Source organism: Sarcophilus harrisii, chromosome 1 (genome assembly GCF_902635505.1).
Source record: "Sarcophilus harrisii chromosome 1, mSarHar1.11, whole genome shotgun sequence".
NCBI lineage: Eukaryota > Metazoa > Chordata > Mammalia > Dasyuromorphia > Dasyuridae > Sarcophilus > Sarcophilus harrisii.
The window spans coordinates 496,504,427-496,531,482 of record NC_045426.1 but is presented as its reverse complement, the minus strand read 5'-3'; the positions used below and the strand labels follow the sequence as shown (position 1 = coordinate 496,531,482).

General features: G+C 33.5%; 1 long non-coding RNA gene across 3 annotated transcripts in view; it reads right to left on the bottom strand.

Annotated features, from left to right (window-relative positions):
• Nucleotides 1-21,225: 21,225 nt before the first annotated feature.
• LOC116420610 overlaps nucleotides 21,226-27,056 on the bottom strand; it is a 165,455-nt gene continuing 159,624 nt past the window's right edge. For all 3 annotated transcript variants that reach the window (XR_004230976.1, XR_004230977.1, XR_004230978.1), the window contains 2 exons: nucleotides 24,562-24,728; nucleotides 21,226-21,424 (listed from right to left, as the gene is read on the bottom strand). This is a non-coding gene — a long non-coding RNA (uncharacterized LOC116420610). The remainder of the gene's footprint in view (nucleotides 21,425-24,561; nucleotides 24,729-27,056) is intronic.

Sequence of the window (27,056 nt, the reverse complement as noted above, 5' to 3'; positions counted from 1 at the left end):
AGTCTTCCTGCTTTTGAGTCCTATTTTTAATGGAGTATGCCATAGATATATGAAAATAATTATTACACAAGGAAGATTCAGGGGAGGAAGATTCATAATAAGATTAATTAATAATGAATATTAATCATATTTAATCTGGAATTGGGTATGTGTATTATCTCCAGGAAGGCAGTTGCAACTCAGTTAAGTCTTGAAGGATTCAAAAATCTCAGAACAGAAGGAGTGCCTTTTGGCCAAGAGGAAAAAGCTGCATAAATTCAATGGGGATAAAAAGGGACTGTTGAGTTAGAGAATAAATAGTCTAGTTTGGTTGAAATATAGAATTTCTGAAGGGAAGTTTCTGAAATAAGGGTGGAGAGATAGATGGGAGATAGAAGGGAGGGCCTTAATTCTAGACTAAGACATTAAAGAATTTATTTTATATTCAGTGAAGAATTTTGATCAGGGAAATGACATGGTTAGGCCTGTTCCTTAGAAGAAGTATTTTGGAAGCCATGTAAAAGATGAATTGGAAAGGGAATGCCTGAAAAAAGGAAGACCAATTAGAATAGGGGTCATTAAATTTCTCATGAGTTTTCTAGGGGTTGGTTATCTTTGTCACAAGGGTTTTCATTCTTCTAGAGAATTGATTTTCCCTTTGTAGGACAGGATGATTCTTAATATTCTGTCTCCTATATGATATTCATGAATCAACAAGAATTTATTGTATTTATTGTATTGTGTTTATTAAATACTAAGCATTGGGAATAAAAACAAAAAGTAGAAAAAAAAAAGTCCCTGCTCCCAAAAATTTACCTTCTGATTAGGGAGCAATCTGGATACAAGAAGATACATACTGAATATTTATTGTTCAGAAATGTTCGACTCCCATTTTGGGGTTTTCTTGGTAAAGACACTGGAGTGGTTTTCCAGTTCCTTCTTCAGCTGATTTAACAGATGAGGCAACTGAGGCAAACAGAGTTCATTTACGTGCCTAGAGTCACACAGTTAGTAAGTGTCTGGGGCCAGATTTGAGCTCAGGAAGAGAAGTCTTCCTGACTTCAGGCCAACGCCTATCTATGCTGTATATAGGTAGAATAGTTTAAAAATAACTTTACAAGTGATGGCATTAGCAAGAAATGGACCTGGGAAATTCCTCTTGTCTAAAATGCTTAAAATGAGTTTTGAAGATTATTGGAGATATAGGTAGGAAGAGAAAGCACTCCAGGAATGGAGGAATATCCATTTCAAAGAAGATGGTCCACCATGTGTGAGGAACAAACACCAAGTAGGCTTTCATAACTTCCTTGTGAAGAGAAAGTTTGATATAATGGATGGAAAGTTGGATTCAGAATCAGGGGACTTAGATTTGAATCATACCTCAGATTCCTTTTAGTTATGTGAATATGAACAATTCTTATAACATCTTAGGGTCTCAGTCTCTTCATTTGTAATAAAAAAGGGGGGGAATATATGTAATAAAGCATATTATTTACTTCATAGACTTTTATGAGGAAAGTGCTTTCCTAGACCTCACTTACTATATAAATTTATTACTAATATTTTTAATAGTAATGATTGCATTATTGAAAAGATAAAGCTAAAAGATATTTAATTTGAACTATTTCTAATGCACTGCTGTTAGAAAGAAGGCATAGTAGAAATTATTATGAAGTAACTCCACAAGTAAGCCTGTTAAGGTGGGACACGTCATTTGTCTCTCTATTTTAATTTTCTCATTGTTGGAATAAGGATGTGAGACTCATTGATTCCCAAGGTCCTTCAGAGTTCTAACATCTAATAATTTGAATTGTTGTCATGTAAGCTACTTGAATATGAGTCACTAGTTTTTGTTCCTGTTTATCTGGATTTGAATGTCTAGCACTCTTTATGATAGACAACCTCTGATCTGAATTTATCATTGCTAAATATTGTCAATAACCTGACATTGTGGGCTATATTTGCAAAGTGAATAAAAAAAGACTGGGTTCACATCTAACTATTTACATTTATACACTGAGTTCAACTTTGACTCTAGGACAGGAAATCAATATATTGATCTATTATTGAAGTTCATTCATAGCCTGTGTTATTTTTCAGTAGTTATGTAAGATTTTAAGATAAGGATGAATATTTTGAAGAGAAATGCCATGACTTCAAAGTGTTGTTTAATTGGTAGATTTGAGCTCATTTAATATAATTAGTAGGAAGATGAAATTCTCCATTTTGTAAAACCTGCTAATTCTTTAAAAATGTAAAACTGCTAGGATCCAAATAATTAGAATGTAATAGTTTAATTAAAATGAAAGATCTGAGCTGTGAAATGTGGTTGGGATAGGTTTCTCAGAAATGTGTCAGGCTCCTTTGATCAGACGAAACATTTCATTTGAATTTTTATAAACAACTAAATTGCAGAATAAGAAGGGAATAAAAAAAAGGGGAGAAGGAGATCATGACTTAGATAAGAGCAAGACAAATTAATTATGAGTTAAAAAGAGATTTATTTATCAGGAGACATTAAAAGTAGCAAATATATTTGGCAGATTTCAAAGTGATTCCCATATAGAAAAGAAATGACATTCAGCTATTGATCACAAAAACAGGCTGGTAATAAGAAATCTAGGTGATGTGGAAATTTCCTTCCACATTAGAAGTTAATACATAAAACTTAATGGAGGTGCTATTCCCCTCACTTAATGAAATGAATATATTCCATTAAGCTGAAGCCTATTTTTTCACTGCAGCATGACATGGTGGAAATAGTATTAACCTGGGAATTTTAGTCTCAGTTCTGCCAATAATGTAGCTGTTTGATTGCTGGTGCACTTTAACATTTCTAGTTTCAGAATTTTTACTTTTCCTGAAATCCTGTGATCATTCATATACAGCTAGATGAATAAGTGAATAGAAAATTAGATTTGCAGTCAGAAAGACCTGAGTTCAAATGCTGCTTCAGACAACTTATTTAAATGTATGACTCTGGCTAAGTTACTTAACCTCTCAGCTTTGGTTTCCTGTATCTAATCAAGATCTCAAAGGTTTTTTTAATTGTCTTTTAAAATTGCTAACTAGGGCAGCTAGGTGGGGCAGTGGATAGAGCCCCAGCCCTGACGTTAGGAGGACCTGAGTTCAAATCCGATCTCAGACACTTAACATTTTCTAGCTGAGTGACCCTGGGCAAGTCACTTAATCCCAATTGCCTCAGGAAAAACAACAACAAAAAAGCTAATTTGATGTAATAGAGATTGAATGAGAAGAGATTCAGCCTCTCATTATTCTAAATAGGATAGTCTGGGAGAACTAGCCTGATGATGAGTTTATCAATTCCTGAGAACAAGCTAGTTGAGCCTTCACATCTGTGGCATTTAGTCTGTCCCAGAAAGTAACTAACACTAAAGTTTCCACTCTTGAATGAATGTGGATGGAAAGTCAAGCTTCTCTGCCCTTTCTTTTCTCCTCCAAGGTGTCTGCCTCTGCTAATTGCCTTCTTGTTAATGACTACTTTAAAAATTGTATTTAAAATGATTCCACAAGGATACATATTCATGAGTAATAAAAAACCCTTTTATATCAAAATATCAATTTCTGCATTTTCAAAATGTTCTTCATGTTAGTTTTAATGCCATAAAGATTTTGTAGGAGCACATCTTCTGCCTAACTCTTGTTAGGGGTTGGGCAAAGGAGGTACCAAACTCATGGTCTTTTCCTTCTGAGACCCCCATGAGGATGAGTTTATGTAATTTTTTTTGAGAAGATACACGTTTTGCAAAACCAAGCACTTGTAAGAAATTGACTGAGAAGTAAACCAATGCTTCTGCATTGCCTTTATCTCTTTTTGCATGTAAAATTTGGCTAATCAAATTTTGTTCCATGGATGCAGGCTCCCTCTAGTTTTATAATATTAGAGATTAGAGCTGAAAAGTTCCTATAGATTCCTTACTCCAACGACCCTGATTTGAACAATGAATAAATTTAGAGCCTGAGATACTAAGCAATTGATTCAAGGCAACACAATAGCAAATGGCTGAGTCTGGTTTTGTAGCAGTCTTCTGCTAGAAAGTCTTTTAAATCTGCTTCTTCATGCCTCCAGGTACCCACAAAGCTTTAATTAAGCAAAACAATTCATTAAAAACAAACAATTTAAATACATATGATGAGATAACTTAATCTAATGAAAAATATTGGTGGGATTGCTCTTTATTGTGAGAAATAAATATTTCTCTCTTGTATTTAAAAACTAATTATTGTATTAGGACCAAGACTTTTCCTCTTTTCTATTTCCTCATGCAGAAACAAACAAGTGTGGGAAGACTCTTAAATTTTTACCAGGCCAAAATCTAATCAGACAGTAAGAGAATTTCTAAGTTTGGACTAATGAGTGTTTTCCTGCTCATTATATTTGCTCAGACAAGTCTGGGGAAATATTGATTTTCCCTTTAATCAAGGAAGATGATATGGAGGTTGATATCTTTTTGACCAAGATTTAGGTGACCTAAGTCATATATCCCAAGACCCTCATATTTTAATATAGTCCACCTTCCATTGTATTTGCCAGTTGATTGGTAGTCTTTTGGAAGATCTATTCTTCAAAGTACATATAGACTTTGAGTTCACCACCATGAAGGGTCTTTTATCTAACAGAGATGACTAACTGACCATCCTTTTATTAATAAACATACTAGCCTTATTAATAAAGTGATTAAATTACTCAGAAACTCACTCAGAATTTTAAAAATTATCAGCTCATACATCTTCATTTGTCCTCCCAGTTTCCAGTATTTTTGACTAACACTTCCCAGTCTTGTAGCACTAATGTAGATATGGAGAATGTGTGATTTGAATAGTTCACTCTGCCTAAGCAATTAGAAAGAAGGACCCTATTTTGGAGTCAGGGGAATTGAGACAAAGAGCAAACAGTGGTCTTGATTGCCTAGTGTTGATGAGCCAGACACACAAAGAATTGTCAGAAATTACTGTAATGAGTACATCATGCTTTAAAAAATATCACATTGGAAGTAATGGAAAGGAGTCTCTGATGAACTTGAGGAAGAGGGCATACTTTTCAGAAGAAGATGAGCTCTTACAAAGTTCTAAGTGGCTAGTTGCCCAATTTACTATCATGGGGTTTAGCTAAAGTGTGTTTGCAAATTGAAATCTCATTTTCCCTATGGAAATCACCATCTTTTAAATGGCTCAAGAAGAGCCATGAAATGCTCTGCCATCTGGTACCCTGGGAAAGAGAACACTGGCATGATCTGCACTGACATTTGGCTTCCAAGCAGGTGTTTTCATTGTTTGTGCTCACTCTTTGTGTGGCAACACCATTCCCAAGACTTGTTTTACACTGGTAAATTGATTCTGAATGAAATGTGACCTTGAGTAAGTGTGCCTGTGGGGTGGCCCCTAGATTGATGGGTCCCTCATTTTTGTCCCCAGAATTTCCTTTTTCCAAAAGATAAATGGGAGTAAATGATGGGTCAGAGCCCAGGATCTAACTGCATACCTAGCTAAGGAAAGTAGAGCAATAAAACTTCTTATCTGTTGCTCCTTATTTGCTTCCTATACAAGCTCCATCCTTACTTTCTTATTTATCTTTTTGTAAAAGCTACATCATGACTTCTTACCTATTTCCTTCCCAAAATAACAATACTTTGCTAAAAGACATCCTGGCTCCTCGCTTATCAGTACCTTGGCCTCCACAGCTGACTGAAGCCTCAAATTTCAGTATATAAAAGATCTCCCCTACTTTTTCTAATTGCCAGACTCTCTCAGAGTTTGATCATTCTGCTCTGGCATTCATCAAGTCTTTTGTGACTATAAGAGAATCTCTTTGAATTCTTTCAAACCAACTGTGAGACATGACTCTTAGACACTTCAATATGAATTGTTGTCCTTGCCCCTACCCACAGAATCACATCATCACAGCATTTTAGAGCTGAAAGAGATCCTAATAAAATCACCTGTTGTAATAGGGAAGCAGAAATTATGACACTTGGAGTCAGAATTCCTGACTTGAATATGATTTCTGTGATCAGTGACGAATTTTAAAGCTAAGTTTGCAAAGTATTCAAACTATGTAATCTCATTTGGTCTTTGTAAGAAACAAAGTACCTTATAAGAACTCCACTGACTGCTGATTAATTCAGAAAAACATTTATTTTATATTCTTGCAAGAATGGGTGCAGAGGTGAGTAGACACACCTTTGAAACTCCAAAGGCAGCATTTTATTTCCTATCCTGAAGCACAAATCCCTCCCCTGATTCTCCATAAATTGGATGTTACAGAAGTTACTTGACATGAATCTCCACTCCTCCTTACATAGCCAGTCCATAACACAAAGGAGTTTACATTCTATAAGGGGGAAGATAAGAGAGGAGGGCAAAGGGCAAAGAACCAAAATTTCATTTCAAATCTCAGGTCACCTCCCCTGATTGCAAAAGTTACTCCCTGACCCAAAGGGGCTTATATTCTTTTGATGTTTTCTAATTTAAATTTCATTTCTCTAATATAATTTTCATAATTGTGGAAACCAAATGCCCATTCATTTCTCACAATTACCCCTTTTTTTTTTCTTTTTTAAATAATTTGGTTTTCACATCCTTTTCTAACCCCTCCATTTTGGCTATTATTTTTTGCATCCAACTTCATAAAAGTCTATTACCTCTGCACAGATCTTCTTACACAGGAGGGATAATTAATCCCTGCTAATTCTTCTGATAGGGCTGTACTACTTCCAGTTGTAACGTGTTTCTTCCTTTTTGCCAATAACCTTTTTTAGAGTCACTCTATTTTTTCATGCAATTTTGCTAGAGGTATCTAACTATTTTGCTATTCCATACTTCACTGATTCTCTGGTGTAACCTATTCAAGAATATTCACTCACCAGAATAGGAATTCAGAACAACTAGATTTCTAGCCTTGAATTCATCAGTTACTATCCTTGACTTCATTCTTTCTGACTCAGTTTTACTTTCTTCATCAAATGCCAGGGTAAAAGGAATAGTTATTTGGATCAATGCACATGGGCACCTGTGCATCAGTTCTTAGGCAAAGTAGGTTTGAAAGTGCTGCCTCCATGATACTATCCAAGGTTTGCTCAGGGTTTTCTCATCCCTGAGAAATTGCCAGAGCTATCCTCGATTACATTTCAAAATCAGGTACATCCCTAGATTTTGGAATCATTCACTCTGCCATGAGAGGCAAACTGATCTCCAGAGCTAAGGGGCTAGTACAGCCTGGTTTATTCCCTCATAGAAAGGAAAGGGAGAACAAAGCATTGCTATTCTCTCCAGGAATGTCATTTTGGGAACTGGAGGACTTCACTCTCATATTTTTCCATACCTAAAGGGAATGTTATTATCTGAGGCATGGGGCAACCCATAGCATAAACATATAAATTGATTTTTGTTCAGACTCTTTATAGAATACTTTACCAGTTCTACCTAGGCACTGGTGTCTACCACTTGTCTTAAGTCATTAACTTGATTCCAAATTTTCGGCATTTTCTAAAATGTTCAGCCCTTATAGCAAACCAAACATTATTCCAAATTGGACAGTCAATTCCATAAGATCTTTTTCTCTAATGGACACAAATACTTAGTGTCTAATAATCAAATACCTTCTTATCTACGGCTAGTCAAGCCTCTCCAGTTGTATAATCTGACAAGCATCAAGCTGAATTGTTTGTGAGTTAGTTTTCTCAGTAATTTTAACCCAAATGATAACCTAATTTTCCCCATCCTGATTTCCAAATACTATTGTAACAGAGGAGTAGCATTAATACTACTACTACTACTACTACTACTAAAACCTTCCCCCCTCACAAAATTGATGAATTCCTACAGACAACCCATTTGGACTCTAGGTAATTTGGGGGTCCATTTACCAACCAGTTCCAGTTCCTTCATTAACAAATGGGGCCCAAAGTCTTTTATGGCCTTTGTGGTATGGGGTGATGATCTCAATTTTCTGAAACTACTTCCTGCTGAGAATGGGCATTGAGCTGACTCAGCCTACCTTTGGACAAGTTTGAGTCAGACCTCTGAAACTGGTCAGCACAGCTGTCTAATGCTGGCCATTTGAAGGTGAATTGCTCAGAGCCTACAGGAAGAATACTAGTGAGAGTGTGACAGAATACTAAGAGCAGAACTCTCATTCTTGGGAGATGTGTTTATGTCTTCCCTGAAGATCCTGTAAATACTCAGTTAAGTATTATCTCTTTTAATAGACTACATTATAACCCAAAAGCTATTTTAAGAAAGAGGGAATCCCATCAGAATAACAGATATTCATAAAATCCTTCTTTCACAGATATCATTTGCCTATCCAAAGCAGGATATTGAGATAGAAATTAATCCATATTTTTACAGGAAGCATGTGTAAAGCCTCTCTGCCAGTTATTTTTCCAACACAAGTATTTCTCTACTGGAAGAGGCCAGCAGTTTTTCATATCAAATAAGTTACTCCAAAGAAAATATGTTTGTGCCACAGGACATACTATACAAACAAATGTTATTCCCACATTAGTAAAAAGTAAAGTAGTAAATTTAGTAAAATTAGTAAAAAAAAATATTAGTAAAATTGACTTTCCCAGTGATGTAACACAATATTCCATTAATTACATCCCTCCAAGAAAACTTGAATATACTAAAATCCTCTTCTCCAAACCATACTAAAGATGTTTTAGCTTCAGTTTCAGTAATATAAAAAATAACAGTTAGGTCCTACAGACAGTTGTATCAATTGTTATTATATTATTTGGAAACCTTTGAGGACTTTATTTCATATAGACATACACATCTAGCAACAGACTAGGCCAAATACTCATTTATCTAATTATAAGATATAATAACTACATATTTTCAGATGGAAAAAAGCAAGATATTACAAACTTGAATCATGCTTATTGTTTCTATTGACCACTTATTCTGATTATTGAAATTTACTATGAGGAAAAAGCAAGGGTCTGATTATAATGGCATTAGGCATTAAAACTGATCCTTCAAGGCTTTAGCCTGAGGGCACAAAAAGCTGACCAATCATGCAGTAACAATTCTACCTTATAGCCAATTCAGCTCTCAAATGGGTTACTAATTTCATCAGATAATCATTTCCAAATTCAAAACTCAAAACAGTATCAATTATAATGCCAAGATATTTCATCTCAACATAACATCTCAAACATAGTCAAAATTAAATTCAGATCTCTTAGGTTGAAATCCTACTCCAGGTAAATCAAAAAAAGTTATCTTTGTGTTGCTAAGCTGAAGAACTTTTGATACAGCATCATAAATTTCTTTGCCTTGAAACAACCACAGATTGAAAAATAAAAATTAAATATTCAGTCATTAACATCATGTAAACTAAGCTAGTTCTTTAAACAATAGGAGCATTAATGTTAAAGGAATTCCATTTAATCAGTTGAGGGGGGGAGGGGGAGAGAATCACAGAAGGTAGGGAATGAGTTCTAGTGAGTGGATTTAGTGAGTGGATTTGTTTTCTCACTTCTAAGGGCCAACTACTTTCAGTGGAGGAAGGGTAGACTAAGCCTTCATTTTCCCAAGCCAACAGATCATGCAAATAATTAGTGTAGCATTCAATCCTAAATTTCAGATTAACTACCATAAATACTTTACTACTTTAATATTAATGCACACATATTTCTAAAATCTTATTTCCAAATGTATCACTTGAAAGTAATTCTGTCATATACCATTTAAATTTAAACACATAGTGATTTAAGTCACATTTTTGGGAGAAAACTCCCCCCCCCCCAAAAAAAAAAAAAAAAACTTCACTCTTTTAGATTACCTGAAATCTATGAAAAGGTGGTAAACTATTTGAGATTTGAGATGGAGCAGGCTGCTGGGAGCAAAATGGCGAATGGCAATGGCTCCTATCTTCCCCCAAATTTTATACCCTTCCATATGTAGAGTGCTGTATTAGGAAGAGGGAAAGACTTTAACATATAAAGTGGATTTCCCTAGATTTCTGCAAGCCACATGGAGATAGGCCACATCATTTTACAGAATCCAGAGTCCTCTGAGAAGAGTTTTGGGACTCTAAGTAGTTGGGGAATGTAGGGACCCATCTAGAGAGAAACTGAGACTGACTCTAGAACATGGGTTTTTTGGCCATTCTTTGGAGAGGCTGGACTAGATATAAGTCTACATGCAGCAGCCTTGCCTATTCTCTTCTAGGGAGATAACCTTGAAAGCTTAAGAAAAATTCAGATTATTTTGCAGCAAGATACCTAACAGGCAAACAGACTTAATATGGAGATACCAAATGAGTCCTTTTATATCCTAAAATGGTCCTTTCTTTTACTTTGTAATTTAGCTGACTTAGAAAAACATAGAAGACAAAACACACTCACATTCACACAAACACAAACTGCTTTTAAATTCCTTTTCTTTCTGTCTAGCACAGTATTGTTCATTCCCTGCTATCTGGAGAAGAATCTTTTCTCTTCTGGGACCCTACTTCTTTACTTCTCTCCTAGAATTTCTTGTAAATATCTCTTGTGCAGTGTGGAGATCTCCACACTCCAGTGATCCAGATTACTAATATTTACTCAACTCTAGATTTATTGATATCCCCTTTCTTCTAGGAGTATATGAGAGATATGTGCCAGAAGTTTCAACTCCTTGGTGTCATTAAATTCCTCATCTTACCAATCTGTCTGACATTTCAGATTCTGTAAGATGGCCCTAGTCACCAAAGGCAATACTAGATAATTAATCGTCTTACCTTTGGTTTGTGCACAGAGTTGCCTGGCTGCTGTAGAACCTACTGTAGTTCCCTTCCTGATTTCCTGTATTCATCAATGATTTTATTTACCAGCATGATCCTGGGATTTTGGACAGTCTGTGAGTAAAAGACACTGGAGCTGAGCCATAAGGCCATTGAAATTGACAGGACACATCTCATTGTTCTTCCACAGGGACCTGCCAACTCACAATGTCTGGATCGCAGACAAGCCCCCATTTGTAAGAAACAAAAATATCTTCCCAAGAACTCCACTGACTCACTGATGAATGCATGAAAGATTTTATTTTACATTCTTGCAAGAATGGATGCCTAGATGAGTAGATATATCTTTGAAACTCCAAAGGCAGCATTTCCTACCCTGAAGCAAAAGTCTCTACCTTGATTCCACATTATTTGAATGTTACAGAAGTTACTTGGCATGAATCTCTATACCTCATTTCATAGCCAGTCCTTGCCCCAAAGGAGCTTATGCTCTTTTGATATCCTTGTGGGTTTCAGTTTTATAATTTAAGTTTCATTTTTCCAATTTTATTTTCATAACTATGGAAATCAAATCCTTATCCCTTTTTCATAATCTTCCTAAGGACGTCTTATAGGTAAGGAGTATACATAGGACTATTACCGTTTTATGGATGAGGAAACTCAATCTCATATGGGTTAGATATCTTTACCATAGAAACTTAAATGGTAAGTGTGAGAAATAAAATTGTAAGGTTTTGTTTCCATTGTTGAAAAGTTTTAGTCTCACAGTCTCCCTCTTCATTGCTATAGTAAAAAGAATGTGATATAAGTTTTAGGGTCAGTACATCCTGTCTAAAGAGAATTAAAGAATTTCATAAGTGAACAGAAGTAACCACAGGTGTTGGTTGAATGCAAATCACCTAGATTTGTGCCCCAGGCAAGCTAAATTTTTAATTGAGCCTCAAGTATATTAATCTCTCCTCTCTTTAGAAAGAGACATTCATTATTTTTAAACATATGATGATATGACAAAAGGAGGGTATGGAAACATCAAAAAGTGCATTTAGTGTGAGTGTCATGAAATATTAATTTTGGAAGAGTCTTCTTCTATAATGGAAATTTTGAAGAGGGGATGAGGAAGCAGAATGAGATTATGGAATATTACTGCTAGTTTTAGCTTTTGCAAATTGTGTTTGTGTCCCCTCAAAAAGTTATGGCACTTGCTTCTGTAAGAAATATAATAAAGCCTTCCTCTACTCACTCCAAGAATTTGGGTCTCAAGTTGTCATTTCTAACAGTAAATATCAGAGGTTTAGTTGCTATTCAAATTTTACACTCATAACACTTCCTGTGTGACTTCTGGCAAATCATCTCTTTCAAGTAACTTTAGAAAGTAGTATTTACTAAAGTGGCAAATAAAAGTAGTTGGTTTAAAATATTCCCCTCTTCCTTGTTGTCTGTAACATATTCTCCCTCAAATACAGGGTCCAGGGAAATGTGGACTCAAGTTGAGGAAGAACAAATTGGCAAAAGTTAACTTATAGCTCTTGGTGACTGAATGTCCTTTTCCCCCATTTGTAGGGTGCTCAGGAATTTCCCATAAGCATGGCATATTCTCTTTGCTGGTCTTCTTGATGTTCAATCTTTCCCTGGCTCTTGTTAATATAGATATTACCACCAGCTGATACTGAGATGTCATTTAGGATAACAATGAAAAAAGGTAATATTGTCCCAGGGATAGCATGCTAGATCATATGGGAAAAGAAAGATGGAAGGTGCAATACAATCCTTCTCTAGTCAGAAAGTTGTGGGGGTGGTCAAGGTTGAAGGCAAGACCTCTCTTTCTCAGATACATTTTTCTTTTCAGGGAGATCAGCTAGATCTCCATATTAACAGCAATCATTTCTAGAATTTTTTCCCTTCTCATGATAATTTATAGATGATCCCTAGAGCATGATTAGCTTTCTTCATCCTCTCAAAATGATTCTCCTCATATAATAATAACCAAGGCCTTTTGAATTTATTCTAAGGTCTATTCATGATTGATTGATTGAAATATGCTCTTTTTGTTAAACTATCAAAGCAAAAATGGTTTTGGTATGGTTTCAACTCCAGTTTTACTAGTGCCTTCTAGTTTTGATTGTGTTTTTGTTGCTCTTTCCAGTAATATTATTGTTATGTATAAATTGTTTTCCTGGTTCTGCTTCTCAGAAATAAATACATGAAAAGTCTTCTCATGCATGTTTGCATTTATTATATTCATCATTTTGTACAGCACAGTCATATTCTATTACATTCATGTACCTCATTTTGTTGAGCCATTCTCCAACCTATGAATAGCTATTCGGCTTTTGGTGCTTTGTAGCTATGAAACAGTTTTTATAAATATTTTGGTGCAGATGTGGCTTTTCTTTTTGCCATTGAACTTTTTTGGGGATATATGCCTTGGGGTCAAAAGCGATGGGCATTTTACTCATGAATTGCAGATTCCAAATTGTTTTCCAAAATGACTGGCCCATTTCACAGCTTCAGTAGCAATGCAGCGGTATTCCTGTTTATTTTCATAGTTTGTCTGAAATTGACTTCATAGTTCTTGTCATCTTTGAATATGTTTTATTAGTGATTTTAAATATTATTAATTGCCAGTTATTCTCTCTGCCCTGTTTCCAAACACTCTTTGTTATAACAAGCAATAACAGTGAAGAAAAACATATTGCTATTTTATATCTGACAATGCATGCCCTATTGCAATGCAGGCCCACCTGCAATAGATGAAAAATATACTTAAAATGTTCACTTCACTAAAAGGATTCCTTATTTTTATGAATTTTATTTTCCTTATATTACTGGAATAATTTTATAAGTTATTCTCCTGGTTGTAATTTGCTCTGAAATAGTACATATGGATCTTTCCAATATTCTCATAATCTTTTATATTTATTGCTTTTTATGACAAAAAATGATATTCTATCCTGTTGATAGGCCAAAACGGTTTCTTATCATTGACCACACATTGTGTTTCCTATTCTATACTATCACAAAATGTAGTGTTGTAAATATGTATGTTTTAATACATGGGACCTTTAATTTTTGATCCCTTTAGGATAAATGCTTTGTGGGTATATCACTGGTCAAAAGTTACATTCATTTTACTGATTTTTCAATAACAATTCTAAACTTATTTTCCCAGAATTAAGACTACTTCATAATTCTATTAAAGAAGCATTCGTATATATCTTTCCAAAATCTTCTAACATTCACCATTTTTGTTATTTTTTCCAACCTGGCTCACCAATTCTTTCAGGCAGAGGCAACTTTATTTTTATCTCTGTATTCCTGAAGTTTAATTAGTATTTCTTTTTGTACTAATTCTTATGTTTATTCCATCAATTTTTAAAAAATTTCTTGTTAGCATTTCCAGAATTATATTAAATAGTGGATGCCATAATAGTTATTCTTGCTTTAATCTGAAACTTATTGAAAAGATTTATATTGTATATGTTATATTGTATTTTTCCATTGTAAATAAGGCTAACTCTTAGCTGTAATTATTTGTTACTAATTATCATATGTTGGAAAAATCTATTTCTTTTTATGCTTTTTAGTACTTTTAGCATATATCACAGTTACTACACTGTAACCACTGTAGTGGTTACAAATAACTTTCCATATTCATCTCCTCTTATTTTGATTAATTTTATTACAAAAGTGTAGTTTCCTCAAACACTGAATCATTCTTGAATTGTTGATATAAAAGCAACTTGATCTTAGTGAATATTTTAAAAATATATTACATTAATTTCTTTGCTTTGTAATTTCTTTTTAATTTTTTCAAATGTTTGATATTGATGGCATTCATCAGTGATGGTATATTATAGTCTTTCTTATCTTTCACCAGTATAGGTGTTATGCTGGAGAAACTGAGGCAAGATAAAGTTTAGAGAGTTTTTAATATTTTATTTGGATTTCTGAGAGGGAGAGATTTTCTGGGACCAAAGGATCCATTTTGCTCTCAGGGCTGATGTCTCAAAGCATTCAGCAGCGAATGTGAGTTTCTAATGAGAAATATATACATGTGGCTCTAAGCAACCAGGATAGACAAAAGCAAGAAGGTGGAATCTGAGCATTGAGAGCAGGAATGGATCATCAGTCGGCTTTTGACAGGGTAGGGGGTGAGGAGTATAAATTCTTGATAACTTAGGAGGACTTAGGAAGTATCCAGTTAAAGCCAGGAAGTCTGGGACTTAGAGATAGAGATATCAATTAGGTATCTGAGATAGGACATCTGGAGTTTTATCTTTTGGAATGTCAGAGTGGCCATCTATAGACCTAATTATCTCAGTCCTAATGGTCAGGAATGGGGGGGGGGGAGGTTTGCAACCAGGGGTATTGAGGCAGAACAATTCAAGGAACTGAGGAGCAACAATTTAGGGAAACTGAGGCAGAACAATTAGGGAAACTGAGGTAGTACAATAAAAGGGAACTGTGGCACAGCATTGGTATCAAATCTGATACAAACTGAGATCTTTTGGGGGGAAGGATTGGAGAGGCCCTGATGTGAATTGTATTCACTTTAATCTGTGGGGGACAGGTGACTGGGGTCTCAAACTGTCTCCTAGGAGGGGCATACTCTCATGTCCATAAAGGATACTCCCAAGATAAGTAATCTTATTCAATTTTTTAAATGAATTGAATTGAAAATAAGTCTCTCAGATTCATCCAGTGATAGATCCCCCAGCTTGGGGCCAAAGATCAAAGTAGCCCCAATATATTTAATGTTGTATACCCAGACATTTTGCAACACTATCCTGCCAGGATTCTTTGCCCACTAAGAAAGCTGTCTTTTTAGTGAAAATAAATCCCTTTGTACCACAGACTTCGGGTTTGCGGACCTGCAACATCAACCAGAAGGGATCTCTTATCCTCAATTCTCACACCTCATCAGATCTATATTTATTTTATGAAAGGGACCTATGCATCCATCTCATTCACATTTGTAATTATGTTCATTAGATTTGTTTTTTATATCACAATTTCCTGAAATGTTTATTTATTTTCCTTATTCCCTTCCCCCACTGATAAATGGAAAAGGAAGAAAAGGCATTAAATCAATAATACTTATTTGTAGATGGAATGGTTCATTTCCAATTATTATTATTATTATTATTATTATTGGTATTAACTTTATCCAGACCAGACTCAGACCACATCCTTATTTTCTCCTCTCTGCCTTTCTAAATCAGCCCTAATAGAAGTTTGCTTGTTTCTCTTCTCAACCTTAAGCCCTACTTCCCTATTTACTTTATTGAATTTAAATAGTATGTTGTTGCTGTTGTTGTTTTAGTCTCCTTTCCTCACAAGCATCAAATAAGAGTGCTGTTTATAAAGTTACTTGCTTATTATATATTTTTTATAATTTCTTCTCTAATAGATATGCAATTATGAAATGTGATATTTTCCTCCTTCTTTGCTCCATATATTTTTCCTTTCTTTTCAACTTATTTCATTTTTCTTTCCTTTTTTCTCTCTCCTACTCCTTGGCATTGTCCTTCTTTTCTTTTCTCCTCCTTTTCATTTTCCTCCTCCTCCTTCTTCTCTGTTCGTTTTCCTTTAACCTTTTCAACTTTAATAGTGCTTTCAAATGTCATCATCATAAACCTTTCTCTTTCATTGTCATGTAATTATAGATTGTAGAGCTAGAAGGAGCTTTAGAGCTAATTTTATTTAACATCTTCATTTTATAAATAAAGAAAGCAAGGTTGAGAGGAGCTAAAATACTTGTCCAAGATCACATAGGTAAATAATTAGGAGAACTGGAATTTGAAATCAAGACCTTTGGCTACATATCCAGTGCTGTTTCTACTATTTTTCTTTTCTTCTGGAGTTCGTTTTTTGCATTGTGTTAAGGACTTGTTCATTTTCTTTTCATTTCTTTTTACTAGGAATCACTCATGAAAATTTACTATTACCAATTTTGTCCTTTGCCCTAGTCCTCTTTACTATTTCTTCTGAATTCTTTAGATTTATAATTGGTAAGATTTCTCTCACAAAAAGTGCTATTAGCATCCCAAACAACCTCTCAATCCTTAACCTGAAGTAGAACTAAGAACAAGCCCCACTTCTTGCCTTCTATGCTCTCAGAATTTTGGATGGAATGGATACTGATCCAGGCACAATCTATCAAGCCCCTGTATGCCTTCCAGTTCTGAATTGGATGGTCCAGAAGAGCAATGTGATTTTGACCTCCTTGTGGACCTTGCTCAAAGTGGGGTAGCCATTTTTTGATAGAACATAGAGTGAAAGAGGAACTTCAGGGGCCAGTATTCTAATTCCTGTTTTATAGGTGAGTAAAGTGAGGTCCAAAGAGATAAAATGATTTAATTAAAGCTATGTGTTTAACAAATGTTTTAAATTGTTCTGTTTCATGTCATTCCCTATTAATAATCAATCTTCAAACAATTATTGAGTGCCTCTTATGGGCCTAGACTGAACTAGGAGTTTGGAAATACAAACACAAAGAATGGAATAATTTCTACCTTCAGGAACCTTTCATTCCTTTGGGAAAGCAACTTGAGCAAAAGCACATGTAGAATAAATATATTCAGAATATATTCAGAATAAATATTCAGAAATATATTGATTCAGAATCAAATATAAGACAGTATTGGGGAGGAGTATTAGGAAAAGCTTATTGTAGATAATAGCTCTTCAGTTGTATGTTGAATATAGAGAGGGATTCTATGATGTGTAGATGAGGAGGGAATACATTTTAGGAAAGGGAGTGACCATCACAAAGGCAGAATCATTAGAAATGGAGTGCCATATGTGAGTAACAGAAGACAAGTATAGTGGTATTATAACATATAGTATAGGAAGTTGGAAATATAAGTTGGCTTCAGATTGTGAAAAGTCAGTTTCTATTTGATCCTAGGATGATAAGGAGACACAAATTTTATGAAGTGGGGAATGATTTGGATAGATTAATACTCAAGGAAATAACTTTGACAGGTGTATAGAGGGAATGATAGTACAGGGAGATCAATTTGGAGATCATTGTGATAGTATAGACTAGTGGAGGTTAAAATTTTTTGATCTTACACATAAATTCACAAACTTTTTTTTGAACATGGATGCAAAAATATATATTTAAATTATAAATCATATATATATATGCTACTATATTTATATACATTATAAATAGAACTTTAAAAAGGATAATTATACATATATTACATGGTATTTGATCCAAGAGCTTTTAGGTAATGACTTGAGTTCATTGAGTAATATGGTCAGATCTGAGAATTAGAAATTAAGATTAACATCTGTTTGAATGATAGATTAGAGTATAGAAAGCCCGAGTTAAGAAAGAAAATTTAGTCACTTATTGTAATAGTTCAGGCCAAGGGTAATGAAGCCTAAAATATGGAGGGGGCTATATGAGTAGAGAAGATTAAAAGATGTTGGAAAGTTAAAAATGATAAAATTTATTAACTGATACATGTGGGATTAGTGAGAATTAAGAACAATATTGAAAACCTGGATGGCTAGAAAAATAATAGTAATGTTATTTAATAATAGTTAATGTTAATAATAGTTAATTATAATAATGTTAATAGTAATAGTAGAGTTTGGGATACAGTTGGGTTGTGAGCAAAGATGATGTAATGAGTTCTTCAGTACAGATGGCAAAATATGGAAAGTAGAATGCAAAGGGCTGAAAAGTGAGTTAAAGGACAGGAAATAAATGAGTGTGAACAGCTTCTTTTGAGAATCTGGTGAGAAAGGATGGGAAAATATGTGGTAGAAAAATAGCTTGAGAGAATGATAGGGTCTAGTAAAAATTTTTAAAGAATAGGGGTCATTTTCAAATATAGGAAATATATGAAAAGATCAAGAGAGAAAAAATATAAGTTTGAAGCATTTCATACTGAGCTGACCTTGTGTATCAATCAGAATTAAAGCTTATACCAGAACAAAGTGGGGAGGAAACGAAGATTTCTGAACAAGAATACAGGTTGTGGAAAATCCTTCTGAGTTTGTCACATATATATTTCTTTTTAACAGCTTCAGGGTTCTGAAATTTGGAGCCAATCTTTTCATTTTATGGATGAAGAAATAGATTCATAAAGGTTACATGACAGGTTGTTTAGCTGTGTCAGTCACATCCAACTTATTATGTCCTTTTAGGGTTTTCTTGGCAAAGATTTTGAAGTGGTTTGAATTAACTTTTCCAACTAATTTTACAGATGAGGAACTGAGGCAAATGGGATTGTGACTTGCCCAGAGTCACACTGTAAATATCTGAGGCTCGATTTGAACTCAGAAAGTTGAGTTTTCTTCAGTCTAGACTCCCCACTCTATCCACTGTACCACTTAGCTTATATAATTTATTCAAATTCAAACATAGTAAAGGAGAGAATGAGGATTCAAATTCTGATCTTGTGCTTCCAAGTTCAGTGCCCTATGCCATGAACCATTCTGTCTTCTAGGGTCATCTTTTGTATTTTTGTATGGATTACTTTACTGAAATTTCTTTTCTTTCATGTCACTTAGTTTACTGGATAAAGTTTCTAATAGTTTCTTAAGTCGCTTTAGAAGGAACTGTGTTTAATTAGAACGAATGCCTAACCTTCCTTGCTAGATAGCCTGGGATCTCTTAAGGACTGGGACTTTTGTGGTATCCTAACACTGTTCCACAAGCTAAGTTGTTTTTTTATTGGGGTGGTCTATCTCCTATAAAGATAGGGCTCAATCCAACTGGCATAATCCAATGCCAACTGGGTATGTTTTTCGGTAATTATGTATTGAATGCTTTCATGAAATAAGAATATGACTTTTAAAAAATTGCCAGTTAGTGAGGAGATTGAGCTCCTGCTGCTATTTCAAAGGCAGCTAATTGTTGGTTTATGCCTTTCAAAGATCAGCACAAAACAAATTGCTAATGAGAACTCTACTTTTTCCTTGTATGGACATGTACCAGGTAACCTGGGGCACTTAGGCTATATGTAGAAAGAAGTCAAAATGCTTTTGAGAAGAAAGCTGTAAAGAAAATATAATAATTCATCTTTGGTACTCCTTTCTGTTCTGTCAACCACATTTTCTCTTTCTCTTGGAATAGCTCCTTCAACCCATGTCAACCCATCCTGTGCCCTAATCTTCCTTTTAACTGTTTTTCAACTAGTCCTCACACAGGGAGATGTTATTTTAAGATATTTAAGCCCTTCCCTCCCTGTTCCCATGGATATTTACTTTTACAAGGATATTATTAAGGATTGATTTCAGTAATGGAGCAAGCATATTAAGTGTTTACTGTAATTTAGATAATGGGAATACACATATTAAAATATCAGTGACAGTGAAAAATTGAAAATATAATAAAATGGTAGGGTTGATATTGTGGTGTTGAGAAATTACCTCTTGGTGAAGCTACTCCTGGCATAGCAATTGAGGACATGGAAAAAGAATATTTACTGTAAATGAGTTGGGAATGTCAAGAAAGCTTTATATGGAATGAACCTATCTATCTCCTCTTAAACTAGAGTATATTCTATTTAGTCAATTAACAAATATTTATTAAGTGTCTATTATATGTGAGGTGCTTTGCTATGTACAGGGGATGAAAAAAGACAAAAGATAATCCCTGCCCTCTTGGACTTTATAATCTAATGGGGGAAACAATATGCAAACAAATTATATACATACATACATATGTATATACACACATACACATAAATACATATATCCATGCATATACACATACACATGCATATATATATATATATATATATATATACACACACATATATATGCACATATACACATATACATATATACAAATATCAGAAGCCCCTCTCTGAGCTTCTGCCAAAAATACCCCTGGGCCCATTTATACTAGTGTGGCTAGAAGGGAAGAGAAAACCTCATGGAAGAGTGAATTGCTGAAGACGAGACATGGTTTCTCCTAATGGTAGTTTATCTTAAATAGATATCTTTTTCATTTTCTTCTTGGTTGAATCCTTTTCTTCTTTGAGTTTAGGTGTCTCCTAGAAAACCTTCACCACAATTATTACATTCCATCCTTCAGCTTACAGATTCCTTTAGTAGTGTCATGGCTAGAACACTGGATTTGGAATCAGAAAACCCTTAATTGAAGGGCTACGTTAGGCACTCAGTAGCTGTGTGATTCTGGGCAAATAATTTAAATACTGATTCAGTTTCCTCCTCTGTAAAATGAATGCCTTGGCTCTAAATCTATAATCCTATGAACATCTTGGTAGAGCTTCTTTGATTACTCTTCAGCTTTTCTATACCTTTTCTATAATGTGACACCATAGCTGAAAAAAAAAATATAGATGAAGTCTGACCAGAGGAGAATGTAGGGGGGAGTCACTTGGCACTACTTGTACCTTGTCTTTCTCTTAAAATAGATTAAGATTGTTTTAGCTTTTTTAACTGTAATACTGAAATGTTTTCTTATGTAGAGCTTGAAATATACTAAAACACTCAAAGCCTTTTACATAAAAATAATTATCTAGCCCCACCTTCTTCATCTTATTCTTGTGAGATGAATATAACCATAATATACATATAATACATACACCCATATGTATTATGTATATATACGTATATGATATGTACACATGAATATATGTAGATTTGTAATTTTGTGTTTCAATCTTGAAGCCACTTTTAGATCTGCCTTCATCTTCTTATCTGAAAGAAATAGTATGAGAATTTTTGTAAATAAATTTGCTGAAATCCATTTAAGTTGTCCAAAGCATTTATCTGATTTACCAAGTTGTATTGGTATTGAAAGAAAGAAAAAAAGAAAAATGGAAGGAAGGAAGAAATGAGGTTAGTCTGATAGGATCTTTTGCTAATGAAGCCCTTCTGGTTCTTGATTATTATTTCTCTTTTGAAAGACTCACAAACCATCCTTTTAATAAAATGATTTAAAATTTTGTCAGAAATTATAGTCAAGCCCATTAACCTATGGTTCAGACACTTTCCTTACAAAGAGTATCTGATCTGAATGTGTTCTTTTTGAGGCCTGTGACATTTCTTTGGTTACCTAAAATCTTTTAAATATCAGTCATTCAAAGAATCAATAAATAATTATTAAGTTCTGACCATATCCATGCCCTGTACTAAGCACTAGGATTAAAAAAAGAGGCAAAAAGCATTGAAAAGTACAGCAGTAAACACAGCTACAAGTTATTTTGGACTGGCATTCAGTTTATATGGATATGGTAAACCAGCTAAGTCTTGTTACTTTCTCTAGATGCTAACCAATTTTTAAAAATTTTTGGTTTCAACACTTTTGAAAATTCCTTTTTATTTATTTTTATTCTATCTTAAACAGTCAAAATATGTCATAGTTATAAACAGGTGGCAATGTGCATCTTCTTCCATTCTAGACCAGCTTGGGAAGTGCTAGTTTAATTATAGTTCCATCAGAATGGTTTTATTTATTTTATTTTCTAAAACAGGAGGAAGTGGTAGCAATAATTGAATTACTGAAATTTGATTAGTACAAATCATAAAATCATAGAATTTTAGAACTGAAAGAATAAATGAATAAACACCAGTCATAATTTAACATTATATGTTTTAATAGTGTGATCATTACATATATTTGTTTTAATTGAAAAGTTTATTTCCCAAAAAAGAAATTGAATAATTCTCTAGATAAGCATTCATATACATATATATATATATGTATAGATAGATACATAGATAGTTCTTTAAGGTTTAAAAAACACTTCCTTCTCAATAGTGTTGTGAAGATGGTAATTTGAAATAATAGTACATGATATAAAAATAGAGGCTCAGAGAGGTTAAGTTCTTTACCTAGAGTTTCAAGCATTGAAGCCAGATTGATTTGATTGCAGTCATTGAGCATAGGGACATTTTTTCAAATCCCTAGTACTTGGCATATTGTCTGAAAAATAGGTACTTAATAAATTTTGATTGGTTGATTGACTCTAGATCTAGTTCTCTTGATTTTTCTCAAGATTCAGCATTCCCTGAATGCAAGGAAGGAAAATTTAAGTGCACTTTTGTTAAAAATCACCTAGAAAGGACTCAAAAAAGCCCAAACCAAAACAACAACAACAAAAAATTGACAAAATTCTAATACTGACTTTTTTTTTCATTTTACTTCATAAAATTATGCTCAGGGCAAAAAAATTATTTAGAAGCTTCTTTTTCTTCATTTTAAAAAAGTGACTGATGAGCTAAAATAGAAAGTTGCTCTAGGCTTAAAATTTTTTTTCCTCTTTCAGAGTTATAGCCTGTTCTTTTCCACTTTTTGTATTTTAAATTTCTGGGTTACATGTTTAAGACCTAGACAATACTATAAGAATACCTTTGAAATATTTTAATGAATATTATGCTCCTGGTTCAGAACTTAAGATAAGACAAATTGATATATCACTTTGATCTCACCTAGACTGGATGGCTCATTCTAAATATGAGCTACATTTTAATAAGCCTCAGTTATCAATTCTTCTGTCTTAAATTTTATTGTTATTACCACCATCTTCATTCTCCTTTATTAATATTCTTTTTTAAGAGTGAGGAAAGTAATGAGATTGAAGACTTTCTCATTCCACTTCAAAAGCTCTATAGTAATTAACAATAAACAAATTTTTCTTGAATTATGGTTTCTCCCTATTTTTACTCTGGTAGTATGCTATAGTTTTTTTCTTTTCTTTTTAGAAATGTTGTCTTCTTTTTTCCCCTTTAAGACAGATTTTCTAAATTTAATGATGCTGATTATTTTCTCAATTGTTATTCCCTAAGAACATTTTGGATTTTGTAAAAAATTTTGTAAATTAGATATTTTCAACCTTTTTTGTAATCAAGGATCTTTTTGGCAATGTGGTGAAGACTTTCTTAGAATAACTTTTTAAAATGCATAAATAAAACATATGGGACCACAAAGGAAACCAATTAAATTGAAATAAAACAAATGAAAATGTTATAATAGATTCAGAGAGTTTAGGATAGGTGTTCTTAACATGGAATCCATGACCTTTTAAAAAATTATTTCATTTGTTTTATTTCAATCTAATTGATTTCATAGCTGTGTTACCCTGGACAAGTCACATAACTGTTGTCTAACTTGATTGTAAAATGGAATAATAATAATAATAATAGCACTTTATTGTTGTAAGGATCAAATGTGATGATATTTATAAAGTGTTTAGGAACTTCCTTACACATAGTAGCTACTTAATAAATGCTTGTTCCATTCCTCTTCCCTAATGAACTAGCTGGGACTTGGATCCAGAATTCCTAATTGCCAATACAGTTGTATCATTACTACATCAAATTGCTATGTCCTTCGGGAGAGAGATGAGAACAGGCTGGAAACCATAGCTTTTTAACGAGAGAAAGAGGAAGAAAGAGAGAAAGAGAAATAGACAGACAGAGAGCATGGAAGAGTCAGGGATATTTTTTAATGAATATGTGCAAACTAAATTTGATTAAATTCATCCTTAAGAGAATGACCGCAACACTGATATTTCTTGGATAGTTTTCCAAATCACACCAAATGACCAGTTAGACTAAAATTCATTTTTTAACTCAGCCATGATCTGTCTGAAACTAGATTTGAACTCCAGTTTTCCTCACTTCCAAACCCACAGGTCTAATCACTGTATCACCTAACTGCCTATAGGGAATATAGAGCAAAAATTGCTAAACACTGCTATTAATGTTGGAATACAAGTTTGAATAATATTAATTTTAAACTGTAAAATTATCTTTCAAGTTCCAACCTAAGACTGAACAATGGGAAAAGCCAGCAAACATTTCAAAAATCAATTAACCAAACAATTTCTTACCATGTAGAAATGCCTTGAAGTAGAACTAGCTATCTTAAAATATGTTTTTTTTTCCTCATTGGAGTTCCTTAAGCAGAACATATATGTCCTTTTGTCAGATCTGTTATAGTAGTGATTTCTTTTCTCTAGACCCAGTTCTCTTGATTTTTCTCAGGATTCAGCATTCCCTGAATAAAAGGAAGGAAAATTTAAGTGCACTTTTGTTAAAAATCGCCCAGAAAGAACTCAAAAAACCCCAAACCAAAACAACAACAAAAAACATTGACAAAATTCTAATACTGACATTTTTTTTTCACTTTATTTCATAAAATTATGCTCAGGGCGAAAAAAATTATTTAGAAGCTTCTTTTTCTTCATTTTAAAAAAGTGACTGATGAGCTAAAATAGAAAGTTGCTCTAGGCTTAAAATTTTTTTAAGTTAGAGTAAATAGCTGCTGAAGTTTTTTAAAACTTTAAAATTCTGTAATCTTAATTAACAGCTCAGTGAAAAAGCCTATCTGAGCATGCAGAGAAAGACAAGTTCTTTTTAATAAGGCTTTTTTTTTTCTTAATAGGAAAGAGCAGACTATTTATAGTTGACTAACAAAACAAATGGATTTTGAAGGGATTCAGGGGGGAGATGAGCTTAAGATTGACAAATCATAAAGAGAAGATATTTTAAATAATTATATTTAGAAAAATGTATGTTAGAGGAAATTTAAAAAGTTCTATTACAATCTCCCTTGACTCATTTCATTTCAGATTATCCATTTTATAAAACTCACTCTTAGGAAGTAAAATTCATTTTCTTTCCTAAGTCCCTTATTCCCTGAATATTGTCTTGATGCTTTTTTCTTTTCTTTTCAATCTTTAGAAAAATTGCTTGGAATAAAAATTGACACTAAGGCATTTGTATTTAGTAATATGCAAAATGAATTCTTTCTTTTTCTATTAAGTCTCTTCCCAAAAGACATTTGCCATTTGAGTATTTCTAGACATAAAGAACCATATTTGTAACTGAAATGGAAGCTTGTATACAAAATATTAATTATATTAATGAAAGTTTAAGAAGAGAACACAAGTACATGAAACTGCCACCAAATTTTCTATTATAATTTTACCATACATTTTTCCTTTTTTAAGATTAAAGGGAATTAGGAAACTTTGGGATTTAATATCTGAATGTTTATATTTTCAAGACTGAGGAAAAAAAACTTATTTAATCATGAAGAAGTTGTATATGTTTCACTTTCTACATTTTTTGGACAAAGAGTTTAATGGAATGAATTATGGCTTATTTCATCAAAACATCTCATCTAGTTTCAAAGTTTACAAACCATGGTAAATGTATCAGCAGTAACATTAGCTAACATTTTTTGATGGCCCCAAATATAACAAGAACTAAATAATATAAAGAAATGTAACTAAAATCAGACATTTATATTCTCAGCAGAAGTTAAATATATGGATTTATTTTAAAACAATATATTTTAGTATTTGAAATGTTTATTCTTTGTTACCATTAATATTAGTCCATATAATATATATATAAATAAACATGCATAAGTATATTTAGTTGATATTGCCTACAAAGGATTTTATTATATAGGCAAGGCAAGACAATACACATTTATTAAGTATTTGCTTATTATGTACCAGACAATTTGCTAAATATTGGAGATATGTATAAAGACAAAAAGTCTACCTTTATAATGGACTAAAAACACAAAAGACAGCAGAAATGGGGATGAGGAGAATTTTGAAGTCTAGAGAATCAGAAGAAGAGTTACGAGGCTATAGGTCTCCCAGAGATAGGATTCACCCCAAAATGAATTAGGGAAGAATTTACTAATGAGAGAAAGAATACAAAGACAACAGTCTAATCCAAGACATAAATGTTATATAATCCAGTTTACAATTACATGGTTGTGTAAAGAAATTACTTTGAGTTTTGAGGATTGGATGGTTCTAAAGCAGAGATTGGTTTAGATGTTTAATCTCAGTTTCCCCTCTTTAAATCATGAAAGAAATTGAGAGAATGTTCACTTTATTTTAATTTATTCAGGCAGGCTGTCTTTTGTTTGGCATCCTAGCTCCAGTGGGACATAGAGGAAAGACACAGTGGGAAGGAAAAGTTATATTCTTTTGTCTTGATTCTAGCCCCAGTGGAGATTTTTTTTTTGGAAAAACAAAACAAAAATCTACCCAGGAAAGAAAGAAAAAAGTTTTTTTTTTTTCTGATTTTCTAGGGATTGCTTAGAAGATTCTGTAAAGACATCTCATATTCTTTTCCAACCATAACATTTGTTGCCAAGATAGCACTAATTCTCTCTAGCCATTTTTACAACATCCCACCACATTTTAGACTGGATGTTGTCTGGTTATTATTGATGACTTATTTCAGTCATGTTCCACTCTCCATGATCCCATTTGGGGTTTTCTTAGCAGAAATACTGGAGTGATTTTCCATTTCCTTCTTCAGCTCATTTTACAGAGGAGGAAACTGGGCAATTTAC